A 14,518-nucleotide genomic window follows, 5' to 3' on the forward strand; every position below is an offset into this window, starting at 1 on the left:
CCTTGAAAGTAAAATCCTGTGCGGAGATTGTGGCGTTTGGTTTTGCAATGGTAAGAGTAGACTTTGTATTAATTGAAGTATAATGATATCCCTAGCTCGGATGTTGGGGAAAAGAGAAGTGAATAATGTATCTCCATGCAGATGATAAATGAATATGTTCATATATTCATTTATTAATTCATACGTTTGAATTGCAATTTAGATTGCCCTTATACCTACAGTACAGCATTTCATTGTAAAACTTGTCCTTTTTAATCTGTCATTGAATGTACGTTTGCTCGTTCACCACTGTGATAGTTTAAACTTTGGGAATCCCCGTCGCGCAGCAAGGAAAATGTTCGACTCCACTTCACTGCTGAATATTTTTCCTCTCAGTGCCCTTTCCTTTCCCCTGCGTGTGAGGGAACATGCTAAACCTTGCGTCCTCACTGTACTCTGTCCTTCTTTTCACCCCTGTCCTCGTCTTTCTCGCTCGTGTCTGAAGATGAACCGAAGAGAAGAAAAGCTCCGATAAACACACAGCAAAGTTCTGCAAAGTTTAACAAAGTAAAGAGGAAATGCCAGCTGAGGAGACGCTGCCGGCCTTCAGGCAGTGGAAGTCAGAGAAGCCTCAGGATGCCAGAGGGACCGTACCAAGGCTGGTAAATGTTACCATTGATAAATAAACATTATTTAAAAGATCTGTCAGCTCCTGTTAGAACGTAGCCGTGCTTCATTTGTTTGCCTGCTCTGAGGGTATAAGGAATATTTAATCACTCCTCTGAATGATATGAATAATCACAGATACCATTTTCTGGGAGCCACGAGCGCACACACGTCGATGATGAGTCGAGCACTGGTGTTTAAGATTTACATTCTAATGGATTCAGTTTGTGTGCATGAAGTTTAAATGTTACAGCTCTCTCAAGAATAATATGTTCAAAGAATAAATGCTATTGTTTAAAGACAGTTGTCCTAAATTGGTTTATTTTACAGGAGGACAGCTTTGGTGTGGCTTAAATCTCTTTTTTTACACTGTTTGTTTTTAAAGACTTCATTTAAATTGTTCTAACATACAATTACGCATAATTGATATGAAATATTTAGAAAACAATGTTAAAAATGCCTATTGCAACTTTCTAGAGACTAAAGTGACACCTACAAATTATTTTGTCTGAACAAAGTCCAACCTCCCCTGAAACCGTGATAAAAAAAGAGAAAAAAACATCATATTTGAGGCTGGAACTCGAGAATTCTGATATTTTTGGACAATCTTCACTTGAAGGATGGTTTGAAATGATTAATCAGTCATCAAAATAGTTACCTACATGCCTACTAAACCTAAACTGAGTGTGGTCAATATCTTATTGTTAGGTAATGTGCAAAGTTACAAATGTACGTTTCTTCAAGTTCAGGTTTGGGGGCTGGAGCCAATCTCAGCCGATACTGGGTAAGAAGCTAACACAAGGCTAACGCACAGAAACGGATAACTACTGTTCACACCTACGGGCACTTTCACCTGCATGTCTTTGGAGGGGAAGTTGGAGCCCCTAGAGAAAACCTGTGTAAGCACAGGGAAAACAAGCATTTCCACAGAGAAAGGCCTCCATGAAATGGAATGGACCAAGGAATGTGGCAAAGGTAGCTTAAGATACTGACCTAGCCTCTAAATTCCCTAGTTCCCAATCTGATCAAGCATCTACAGGATGTTATGAAAAAGTCCAATCCTTGGTGGATCCACCATGCAACAGACTTGGCTCTGACCTGTCGAGGCATGAACACAAGTCCTCTGGGGATGTCAGTGGTGTCTGGCACCAGGGCACCAGGTCTGGATCAGACTTGTTCCATCGGTTCCCATGGACACTCGATCGGAGCCTAGCAGAACTTTGCATTGCAACCCGATGATTAATGTTATTTACTTTACTTGTTGGTGGATTTTAATGACTGATTGGTGTATATTTTGCAACACAAAGTACTGTTAGTGGCTGTTTGGAGCACTGTAGTGTCTGTCAGTGCTGTATCAGGGATTTATTGGGATCTTTTAGTTTTGATCAATGACAAACCCATGAATGAAGCTAAAAGAAAGATTTACAGATTCCCTGGTTTGGGTACCTGATTTGCGAGTGTGTGTGTGTGTGTGTGTGTGTGTTTTGTGTTCTCCAATGATAGTATATTTGCATGCAGAAATAGAAGAAGTATTCTCATCTTCTTAAATGCAAAACTTAAGTTATGTCAGAGGGCTGCAAACACTGCTGTTCACACATCAGCAAAATACACATCACACTGTACAGGGATATAAATAGATGTTATGCTTTTCTGCCCTGTTTGTATTACCCTGTGTGTAACCCTGGTCCAGTTCTCTGCCGGTCTCTTGCCCACCGTTGCAAAAGACACCTGCTTGTTGGCATGGCGACATCTGAGCCTCTGAGGACGAGCAAAGGGGCATCTGTTGAGCAGAAAGAGGAGCGAGAGGCTTCTGAGCAGGACTTGGCATCTGCTCATAGATTGAACCTAATGAGGAGGGTTGTCATTTTGTTATTGGGAAATAATTTGCCCGGCAGGCCGACCGTTATGTAACACAGACCGTCTATCCATCCATCCATCCATCCATCCATCCACCCACCCATCCATCCATCCATCCATCCATCCACCCATCCATCTCTGCTGAGGAAGGTTTTTTGTTATATCAAGACTGAAGATGATGATAAAAGATGATCAGACTACTGTAAATACAACATCTGACACCATCTGTCTGAAAACATCTGCATTTGAATACTTCCTGAAATATAAGCAAGCTAAGTAAACTAGTTTCTACACTTACCCTGTTGTAATTGTTTGTTGTGTATCTGCCGTGAAGAGATTCTCAATCCGCGTCTGACCTTTCTGACACATTTCTTGCCTCTCGTCATCCCTTCCTGTTTGAACTCTTCCCTTCCCGCCTTGCCATCTGTTCCCTCAACATGTTGCCGTTTCTTGCAGTGAACATCTTCTTGCTTAACAGCCTTGAACTTTGCAGCACACATCATCTCATTTTTATTCATTTCCCTTTAGAATGAACTGGTCGTATGGCATGAAAATTTGGTCTTCATCAAAATGTTCGGAATATGACCAGTTACCGTGGATTTTGATGAGTTATTCCTCGTGTAAAGACACATACTGGGACTTCTAATGATTGCTCACAGTACATGCATGCTTTGTGTTGACAGCTGTGCACAGTGGATAAACTGGCTGACACACTTATAATAAGATTAATATCTTGCGCATTATAACAATGATTTGCATGCCCTTTTCCCTCTGCAATAGGTCATCTTATAGGACAAATTTATACACATTTGTCAACAGTTTCAGTAAATAAAATATGCATTTAGTTCTAATGGAGTTAAAGTCCATCAGAATATGAATGAATATTTATTCTGATTGTCAGATTGGGAGGCGCGTCACCTGCAGTGCTCTCCTTTTTTAACCTTCACTAAATGCTTAAGCAGCATTTTATTCTCATTTCAGTCCCGGGAATGCATTTTCCCAGAGTGAGTTTAATATCTTTTTTTGCATTATGTGCCACAATGATGGATTATCTTGATTGTAGATCCGAGCGTTGACAAGGGAGAGGGAAGGGGGGGAGAGGCGGGATACACCGTCTTTTGGTGGCGTTTGTCCAACTTCACAGACCTATCAACGCAGGACAATAAATCTTCTGAATGCATATTTAACACTGAATCAATGTACACTGTAGCTTGAAGGTTAACCTGCTTTTTTTGTTCAAATTTGTTATTCAAATGCAGTCTGCCTGGTGCGGCAGCCTTTGTCCATTCACAGCACTTATGCATGGTTCACTGATTGTCTGTGAGTTACTGTAAGAAGGAATTAGAACAACAAATGACCTTAAACAAAACGGGGGTCCCATCTGAATGTACGTGTCTCTTTAAACTAAATTGATTTGTTCGGACATTAATGTCTGAAGACCAAAGTTTAGCTGTCTCTCCTGGACAGACATAAGAGGCTGACCTCTGACCTCTGTTTCCATCTTACATCTGAAGCTGCTCTGTAACACTGAGGACCTCCTCTTGTGTCCAGAAATGAACATCATCACTGGAAAATTGACTAAAGATCTTATCGTCTGTGGTCAATTCTTGATAAAACAAAGACTGCAATACACTGTCCAACTTCCTCATTGTTTTATTCTTCATATTCACACCTATATCATTGTCTCCAGAGCAAATAAAACAGCCTTTAGCTCCTTTTACATGACCAGTTCATGACTGGTCTGTTGCACCTGTTTTCTCCACAATGTAGTTTGGCATATATCTGTTTACCTACTTTTGCTTCAGGTTCCTTCTTTACAGTATACATTATGTTGGTGCTTTTTCACCAATAGCTTCGTTAAATTTATGTATATTGTTTGTGTCTGTAGCCTCTATAGTGCTTTTAGCATTTTGCAACATTTTGATAATCATGTAGGTGATTTTAACTAACCTGTCAGCTAGCCTAGCTGGCTTCCTACAAAGCTCTGCATATACAAACCAAAGTAGAACCAGTCACTCTTCTGTCTGATTTGTGACTAAAAATCCCTTATCCAGCGATGAAGTTGATGCATCACTACTCGCTTGCACCAGATGGTGTTTGTCAGTTACTTTCAACTATGTCAAGCTTCGAGTGTAAAAACGAGCTGTAGCGACCTAACATTAGCATGTGGCTAGCTAAAATCGGTTATCAATCAATCTAAAGGATAAAACATTTTGAAAACACTATACACAAAAACAAATTGTGAAGTGGATAAATGTCACACTAAGTAAGTAAGTACAACGGCAGAATTGAGGGTCGTTGTTGTTCCACCTCTGAGCCAGGAGCGGGACAGAATTGATGGCTGTGTAAAGAGAGTGAGCTGGCCAGGCGGGGAGATTTGAAATGCAGCTAGCACCAGTTTGCAGCTGACTCAATGAAGAAGAAGAGCACTGCAAGTGTAAGCAAACTGAGAAAACAATGAGGTCCAGGAACTGCTGACCCTCGGAGTGGAGGACAGGATCAACCACCACATAACAGAATAATGATAAAATGCAATTTTTTGGTCATCACTCACAAAATGCTGCCTGACACAGATGTAACACTAACTGCCGATACACCTAACCCCTCTTCGCTTGCAGAACACTGGCTTGCCATTTAAAATAGCACCCTGGGCAGCAATACGCCACCTTTGTTTTGGTGAGTATTAAAAAGCCAATGCGGAGGCTAAAACCACTTACAGATGCCTTTTATAGTCCAATAGGAAAATAAAAGGTTCAAGAAGATTTTCATTCATAATAGAATACAAAAAGAGAGAACATTTGTTATTTACTGTGGCGCTGTCTGACGTAGTCAGACTCATGAACAATAATTAAAAACAGGATAGGAACAAAATCAATGATCAACAGAACCTTTTTGCCCATTGCCTTTTATTCCACGTTCTCCCTTCTTGTAATGACCTGGCACCCAGGATACCCACAATACAAATAAACCAAGTACAGTTCTGTGAGCTGCTTGCCTACCAGAGAGATGAGAAGTGGGCTACAGATGCCTGGAAAAGCTCAATCCTTTCCAACTTCACACCCCCAGATTCTTTTCCCTACCAACCTTGTATTCTTCAGCTCCAACAGATGCTGACTCAAGTGACATCACGTGAGGCAATTTATCAGATTGCCATTGTTTCATAGGATTTTTTTTTTCGTGTTTGCACCTAGACACGGCACAGGTAGCCAGCTAACCTCTTCATGCCACATGTTTCATTAGGGAAACAGTCATGTCACACAACACCCCAAAACACAACACTGGGTGTGTAACAGAGGAGTGTAAAAACTCAAAATGGTAAACTAAAACATTCATATATTGACACTTTGGCTTCACACTAATTCACACCTACAGGCAATTTGGAATTGTCACTTAACGTAACCTCGACCCAGGAAACTGCATCACCTGCAGGAAACACTCACAATGTGCAAACTCCAAAAAAGATACACACTTAATTGCCCAAATACTTTTGATAGTAGAGGTAGGACATATTTGGGGGAAGAGGATGGAAAATCGATTGAAGAAAGCCTCTATCTTTTTTTTAGATGAAGTGCTCTTGTGAATCAAGGTAAAAGCCATTTTCTCTTATTGATTTCCTTTTTTTTTTTTTTTTATCCAGAGGCAAATAAACATATAGAAAACATATGTAGGAGTTTGAGATCCTTTGGAGGTTACAACTCAATATATCCCAAGTGTTTGAAAATTCCATGCATGCTGTTGCTGTTACATCATCCACATTCACAATCTCAGTATTCCTTGTGGATGAAGAGGAGTGTTTTTCTCTTAATTCTCAAGGAAGCTCTTTGCAAGTGCACGATATGTTTAAAAAGCTGTATGACAAGTTCATGAATTAAAATGTGCGACACTGATTAGAGGCAACCAGAGGATGAATTTATGAATTTTTATCCAAATGAGGTCCGTAAATCTCATCTGTTAATGCAAAGAAGCCTGGTGGTGTCACATGCAGCCCTTCATCAGGGGACACAACATCATCAACAGCGTTGTAAACAGTAATGAGTATAATAACTCAGTCTGATACAGTCATTCCACACTTAACTAAATAAACTAAACTGATATTCTAATGTGGACTGGAGTAACTGCTCCACCGGCACAGTGGCATCTTCTCTTGGGATTATGAGCCCCTGTTCTGTTAACAAGGTGCTGTGGCTCTGAATCACAGCTGCTAATGACTTAAAGAGCATATCAGCTATGGCTCGTTTGCTCAACAGTGGAGGAGCACGCTGCTTTGAGCTGCTACTTTAATTAGGGATTGGCCAAAACACAGCTCCCTGCGGTCCTGACACATTACCGATACTCACGCGCTTAAAAACAGCTCCACAAGGACAGCAGGTTATCCCACAGCTGTCCGATAATATAATGCAACAGAGTGATGTTTTCTTAGTATTCCGATGGCATGACCTGTCCGCGCACGTTACAACAAAGGAGTGCAATGCATTTCCTGCGCTTTGAATTCAATGTATGCGGGTATTGACCGAGTTCTGTGTGGAGGTCACAAGTTCGCCCCCGTTCCTGCGCCGACATTCTTACGCGGGGAGAGAAAGCACCAGTCACAGCCTCTCTCAATCAAGCCCTGATCAAGCACAAAGGCAGATCTGACTCTAAATAATACATGACTTGACTTCCCCTACACACTCCCCACCGGGACACAGAAAAGAGGGTGCAGGTTCAAACATCTTTCCTCATCTTCAAACGTCCTGCCTTCATCTTAGCTGCTGCCACATTTTCTGACACTGCTCAGACCTGGAAAGATCAGGAAGGAAGGGCTGGTAAAGGATAGTGCCACTCATTTCTGTGCCTGGTCGTCCTTGTCCTGAAAGACTGTCTTTGATTTGGAGACGAATCAGTAAAATACAGGAGAGGAGAAGAGAAAGGTGGACAAGCTGGCTGTTGGAGTGAATTTAGATATTTTTAAGGGTCATAATTTAGTTTTCAATTTTATATTTACTTTGATTTAAAGGCCAACAAAGAGCCACCTAACCAGTGTTCAAATGTAAATATCTTTCAAAATTATATGGGCATTTGGTATAATAGAAGCTACAAAAGATCCAATCCTGGCACATACTCAGAATTATGTCATGTTGGTCAATACATTTTTCTACACAGAAATTATGACTTGTTAACAAGCGTGTAACCTGATTTGAACCTGAAGGTCATGAGTGGATTTGAATTTAGGCTTCAGTGAAGGGTTTTAAAGTCATGTCCGTTGTAACCAGAGGCTCCTTTTTTGTGAGGACCCAATCATATAACTTCGGAAAATGTGATTGTCTGAGACAAAACAAAATTCTCCAGGTGTTCGACATGAAAGGAAAGTGCCAAGCAACACATATGTCAATTGAAAATACAAAATTTCAATCAACTTGGCAACTCTATTGCCATGCTCACTGCTCATTGTGCGAGGCTGTACTGTTGGCACGACAGCATTTTGAGCTGAATACTAAATTCAGCATGCTAACATGCTCACAGCAACAACACTAACATGCTCATGTTTAGCAAGTTTAGGTGTATTTTTTCACAGATGTTTATCATCTAAGTGTTTTGTTTAGGCACGCAATCATTTGCTAATTAGCACTGCACATTAATTAAGATAAATCATCAAGGAACCCTAAATGGCCAATCTTTTGCCTGTTTATTTCGAAGGTGTTAAAATTGTTGAGATCTGCTGGTGGTATTAGATAGAAACTCAGATGATGACCAAAGCCAGACAGATTCTTCCTCTTGGGAACGTAAATTTCTTGGCAATCCATCCAATATATTTTCAGGTAATAGTTATTGTTAGTCTGGACAAAAGTAGTGGAACAACCAAATGACTCTGCCGTCTCTACAGCAATGCAGGTCACAGGGCCACATGACTCTGATAGAGCTGTAGTTTATTCATGCTAACAAATGAATGTTCGTTCAACTTTGTTAACAGTCTCAAATTCTTTTTTTTTTTTTTGAGGCATAGACACCTTTATTTAACAGTGGATAGATTAGAAAGGGGAGAGAGATGGGGGTGTGACTTGCAGTACAGGTCCTCAGGCCGGATTCGAACCAGGGTCCACTGTGTTTGTGGCGTGCGCAGTCTCAAATTCTAAAAGCAAATACTGTCGTAGATGGTACTTGATCCAAGTATACTCATAGTTAACCCCAGGAACATGCTTTTTTTTTTTTTTTTAGAAAGGCTAACCTCTCTATAAAAGCAAGGAATCTCTGTCTGTCTGTCTGTGTGTGTGTGTGTGTGTTCCTCAAATATCTCTGCGGATCAGGATCAGACTGACCTGAGACTTGCTGCTGCAAGGTTTAAGGGTGTGCGACGTCGGCTTTGTTTGGACTGCAATGATACCGTTAATAAATCATTTCATAAATGCTTTACAAATTCCGCTAGCATTGTCCACCGTAGCCACCACAGCCACGTGCGCACCAGAGCCAATCACTGCAGAGCCCAACTCCACGACACACCTTAAGAAACAAGTAGATTTATACTTGCAGCGGCGCAAGCTGGACCGGGATTTTGCCGGCGGTTCGGTCCCATTCTGTGCATCTAAACTGACTGTTGTGGATTAATGAGACTGAACGAGTCCAGACAATGGCCATCCAAAGCTACTTAACCTCCCACTTTTCTGAGGAATACATACTTCCAACGGGCAATGCACTAGTAAAATAAATGCCAAATGAGATATTGCATTAAATAACAGTGGCTACAGCAGCACAGCTCTTTTCATTGTTGCTATATGCCGTATATTCTTATTAAGCTACTAGGTGATGTTACTGGACCAAACTTTCAGTTCTATCTCAGCACTTTCATTGGAGTAATTTTTGCAAAGAATGCAATATGTTAATTGAGCTCTATGTTAACTTTTCGTGTTCAAATCCTGGTTATTTGATTAGAACCAAATAATATTCCCTCCTCTTTGACTGGGAGTGCAGACACGAGCACAGAAGGCAGACTGCTCAATAGGAGTCACAGTGCTGCTGCTCTTTGGCTGGTGATAAAGATTCAGCCTGTTCCTTTAGCTCCAAGTGTAGTCATGTGTATAATTGCTCTGGGACTGGAAATGCACCATGTGTGAATATAAAGGAAGGTCCATTTAATGGGAAACACTGTCCAAACAACATAGCTTCACTTTGTCCCATGTCACAGAGAAGCTGCAGAGGATGGCAGGAGGTTCATGATAGCAGCAACAAGCAGCGACAGTGAGCAGAGCCGACAGGGAGGAACAAGAAGCTAGATAAAACACAGACTGTTAAAACAAAATAAAATATCTGATTCTCCAAACTCAGAAATACAATATTATACTTCAGCTCTGTTTGGATGGGATTAACATTACAGGAGGAGGTGAGGAATAAAATATTCACTGTGCTTCTCGATAATTGAATTTGTAGTACAAGTTGTACTAATTTAAGCCTCCATTAATAGATTCACAGCTACTTTGAGGCAGCATAAACAAGCTGTAAATAAAATTGTGACAATTCATCACCTTTTGAGTTGTTATGACAAAGCTGTTGCTGATCTAAACATTCATCAAATAACACAGAGAGAAACTCTTGCATTCTCGATTAGGTTAGTTTTGTTTTAGTCTCCATCAACTCCTGTAGCAGTAAATTACTATTTGCGATATATATACCTCATGGCGAAGCAAAGAATGAAGTCACTCTTTGTCCGTGTGTGTCACGGTTTGAGTTTCTGGTTCAGTTATTTCTGTTTTTATTTTGAAGTTCTCAATTTCACTTTCCACTTCCTCCCATTGTCTGTTTTCCCACCATCTTTCTGTGTTCAGCTGTGTCCCATCAGTTATCAAATCACTCCCTGTGTGGTAAGTAAGTCCTTGTCTTCTCTTTGTCAGTTTGTCCATTCTGTCTCGCCCTTGAGTTCCTGTGTCTCCCTGTTCTATCATCCCGTCGTGGGTATTGTCTTTTGGTTCCTGATTCGTGATGTAATTCCTGGTTTGTACCTTGTAATTTTTGGATTCCATGGCCTTGGTTAACAGCTTTATTTAATGAAGCTCGCCTTTTTTTCCAGTTATCTGCCTCGCTGTGTGTCTTGCGTATGGGTACCCTTTTGTTTAAGCGTGACAGTGTGTGTCTTGATCCGAGCTTCTCTGTTCTTTGCTTTGATAGCTGGGCCAGTCACACATGTGTCCATCAAACATGGAGGTTTCGGGATGCTGACAAGCCATCAACCCAAAACATTGGTATTCGACAACTTGTGAATGATAGTCAGCAATCAGTTGGGTTTCTCCAGAATTACCAAACATGATCTGAAAATGATGTGTAAAACTTTAAAACATGGCCACTTATGTTTTTATTTTGCAGAAATTACAAACTGTGCATTTATGGAAAAAAAAAACTTTTGTCACACAAGTGAATAACCTCAGTGATTTAACTGTCTTTTGGCCTAAGACTATTTTAAAAACTCTATACACTGCATCAGACTGACAGTTAATACCAATAAGACTCCAATACTGTGGGTAGATGATGCTGGCACAAGAGCAGACATTGACAACCAAGGTCTGGACATGTACTTGACAATCAATCATACTGAGAGACATTTCGTCAGCATCATCACAATAATAAGAAACAATTCATGTTAGCATCTACTTGAAGGATTGAGGGAAGAAACACTCCAGTTCTAATGAGGTGCTGACTTTCGGGCAGGCATCAAACGTCACACACTCATAACTGGATCTTCATCCTCAGGAAGATACTGTTCCAAAAGTTGAAATTAAAAAATAAAAAATAAAAATGCATTGGATTTACAGAATGGCTTCTAACCAAAGAACACTAAGAAAAGATGGAGAAATGCTGTAGTCCCAAAACAGGCTACACTGCCAAAATATATTTGGCTGTCAGGGACATGTGGGGGTTTGGGGGTATGTGACGGGGCTTAATGTTAATGTATCATTGATCGTTTGGCTGAGGCAAGCAGCGACCCTGCTCCTATTGATCAGATCAAGGCCAAGGGCAGGATGAAGCTGACAACTCAGACACTGACCTCTGCTGTCTTGACCTTGGCCTAAAGCCAAGGAACTGACCTTTCACCTTCATTATGTGACCTCTGGCATTCAGTGGGTGCCAGATGTGACCTGCGCTGTGTGTTTTGGTGTCCCCAACGTGCTCTCTTTCTCCTCAACATCCTCCAGAGAGGAACGGGGAGGTTAAAATATGTCAAAAGGTTTCACATGAATGCTGCTTCACCTGAGAGGAGTGACCACAGTCTGAGAGGAGAGAGAGAGAGAGAGAGAGAGAGAGAGAGAGCACAGAGAAGGGAAGAAGGAGGAAGTAAGAATATTTCTACCCTCTTGAAAAGCAGTTGTGAGAAAACTAGCAGCTCTGTGGTATTGATCTGGTAATTTAATCACATGAGCACGCATTACACACACATCCACATTGAAAGACATGGTGATGGATCACAGGATCAGGCAGCTTTTGTTTTCTTTGTGTTCACGCGCCACAGAGGACGATTCTTTAACAATGAGTATTGCCCTCAATGAAATGCTCAGCCTCAGATCAGGACACTGATTCCTGCAGCTTGGACTGACATAAACATTAACAGACATGTATTACTGTATCATGTCCCCTGTGTTTGTCCATATATATAATATATAAATTAGAAGTACAGGTTCTTTTATTAATGTAGCTGCTTCAAATCTTCACTTTGGGACAAAGCCTTTCCAAAGTCTCACCTGCTCTCTCTTGTTGCTTGAAGTCCTGCAAAGAACTTTGTAGATTTTTATGATATTTTCGTACTATATTTGAAGCCAGTTGTCGTGGCACGGTTGATGATCAAAATTTAATTGCAACTGCTGCCATTCCTTCTGTAAAGCATTATTTCAAAATCACTGGTGTATAAAATAATTAACAGCACTGAACCATTTAATGTCAATGTAATCACTTGTTTTGTGGAATATTTTTGCAAAAAATAAGGGATAATGAGCATTTCAGCCGAATGCATCGGCTGGTATCTCACCAGTATCTTGATTTCTGTCTTTCTGGGCTTTTCCCCCCCTCTGTCACTCACTGAAGATCGTCAAATCACTTTTAGTCCAAGTCAGGTGATACATAAGGATCTAGCAAATTAAATAGCCAAAGTATAACAAATCAGCCAGAAAATTAAGTGTGTTATCTTCTGAGCATAACTGATAACCAGGTGCAACATGAGTGTTGCTGCAGACCCTTTATCATCTTTATAAAGTTTTTAAGCCCAATGGTAAACTGTGTCTGTACAGATCTCTTGAAATCATTTCAAAGGTGCTCTATAAAACAATTTGTAGAAATGTATATGTGCTAGCTGCCTATGCAAGCCTGTGGATGATTTGTTGAAGTTATTTAATGCTGCTGGACTGCGGATTTCTTTGTGAAGGACTCGGGTCGGCTAACATAACCGGTTTCCAGCACGGACCCGCTTTAAGGGATTATTTTTTTCCCCGTCTCAACTGACGTCACTGTGCTTTTAGGGTACTGGTAGTCATATTTGTGTTACCTTTCCACAGAACCAGGCTGGCTGTTCCTCAAGGTTTGAGTTATAATCTCAGTTTCGTGGGGGGTCACTAAAATAACAAACTCCAATCCCAACAAACGTTAGGGCGGAGATATATAAATAGGCTATGAATAAAATATAATATAATAGCCTAAGAGGTGCGTTCTGACGGAGAGAGAGAGAGAGAGAGAGAGAGAGGGTTTTAACATCTGCCCTTTAAACAGGAAAAACAGACAGGCTTTTAACAGTGATGCTGCGACAAATTGGCACTTTTTACAAGAAAAGAAAAATCCTATTGTATTCAATTCCAAATTTACAAGAAGACACCAACGATGTCGAATGTTTGTAGCCATTTCTCAAGGTTTGATACGTTTTTCCTTATGCAACAAACTCTTTAAATCACACGAGTTGTCTGGGATATTGCTCAAGCCCTGCTGTTCCCCTGTTTCCAATTTTAGCTAAGCAAAGGTAACCATTTGCTACTGGTAGCTTAAAGTAGTATTGACATCAGAGTGGTATCACCTCTGTTGTCTAACTCCTGTCAAGAGTGGATAAAAATATTTACAACTATATCAAAAGCATTTCTTTAATGTGGGGTTGAACTTCCTTAAAGTCAAAGTCGTCACATGAGGCCAGCAACTGTCCTTTTGTATGGCGTTGTGGTGCCAGACTCAGCCAGACATAATCAATAGACCATCAGGTTAAAGGTGAGAGATCATGGCCGTTTTGTGTGTGTCTATGTGTGTGTGTGTGTGTGTGCACATCATGTGATGGTGCAATGGGTCAGGCATGTGCTGTTGAATCTGGGGAAATGTAATACTCTTAAAGAAGAGGACAAGTGTGTGTGGTGTATGTGTGTGTGTAGGGATTGGTAGCGGCGGTGGCAGGGGGTGCCTTATTGATCATCACCACCACCCACATTGACCAATTGGCGGGAACACCTGAGCCTCATAAATCAGTAATGACATTAACAGAGGACGAACGGGTGAGAAACAGATAGATGATGACCACATAAGAACTGCGCCACAGGAAATGCGTTTGAGGTGGTGAAAGCACACACTAACAGTCTGCACTGTGAGGACGCTGAGGCTCCCTGCATGTGGTATAAGACAGTAATGACTGAAGCAATTAACTCAACTGATCTTTCCACTAACACCTGCAGCACAGGGAGCTCAGTCACATCTTTTTTTTTTGTCTGAACACAACAAGGAACAATCTCCATACTACTAATTGTCTTGTCATATGGTCCTGGCGTGTTAAAGCCTTCACACTGTAAGTTCACAGCCCTGTCCCGTCTCCAGCCGCTCCACATTGTGCTCATATTGCCTTTATCAATCTAGTAGAGCCTGGAACAAAGACCTTCGTGTTCAAACAGCAATTACTCTCTCATCTCCTGAGGCATCAGCACAGGCCTAATTGGATTTAAATGAACCCCCAAATTTCCCTTTGTTACAGCAAATAATATGCAAGGCTTTTTAATTAAGATCCGATACAAGCCCACATGGAGGGTCTGCAGTTGCT

Source organism: Sparus aurata, chromosome 9, assembly GCF_900880675.1.
Source record: "Sparus aurata chromosome 9, fSpaAur1.1, whole genome shotgun sequence".
In the NCBI taxonomy this organism is placed as follows: domain Eukaryota; kingdom Metazoa; phylum Chordata; class Actinopteri; order Spariformes; family Sparidae; genus Sparus; species Sparus aurata.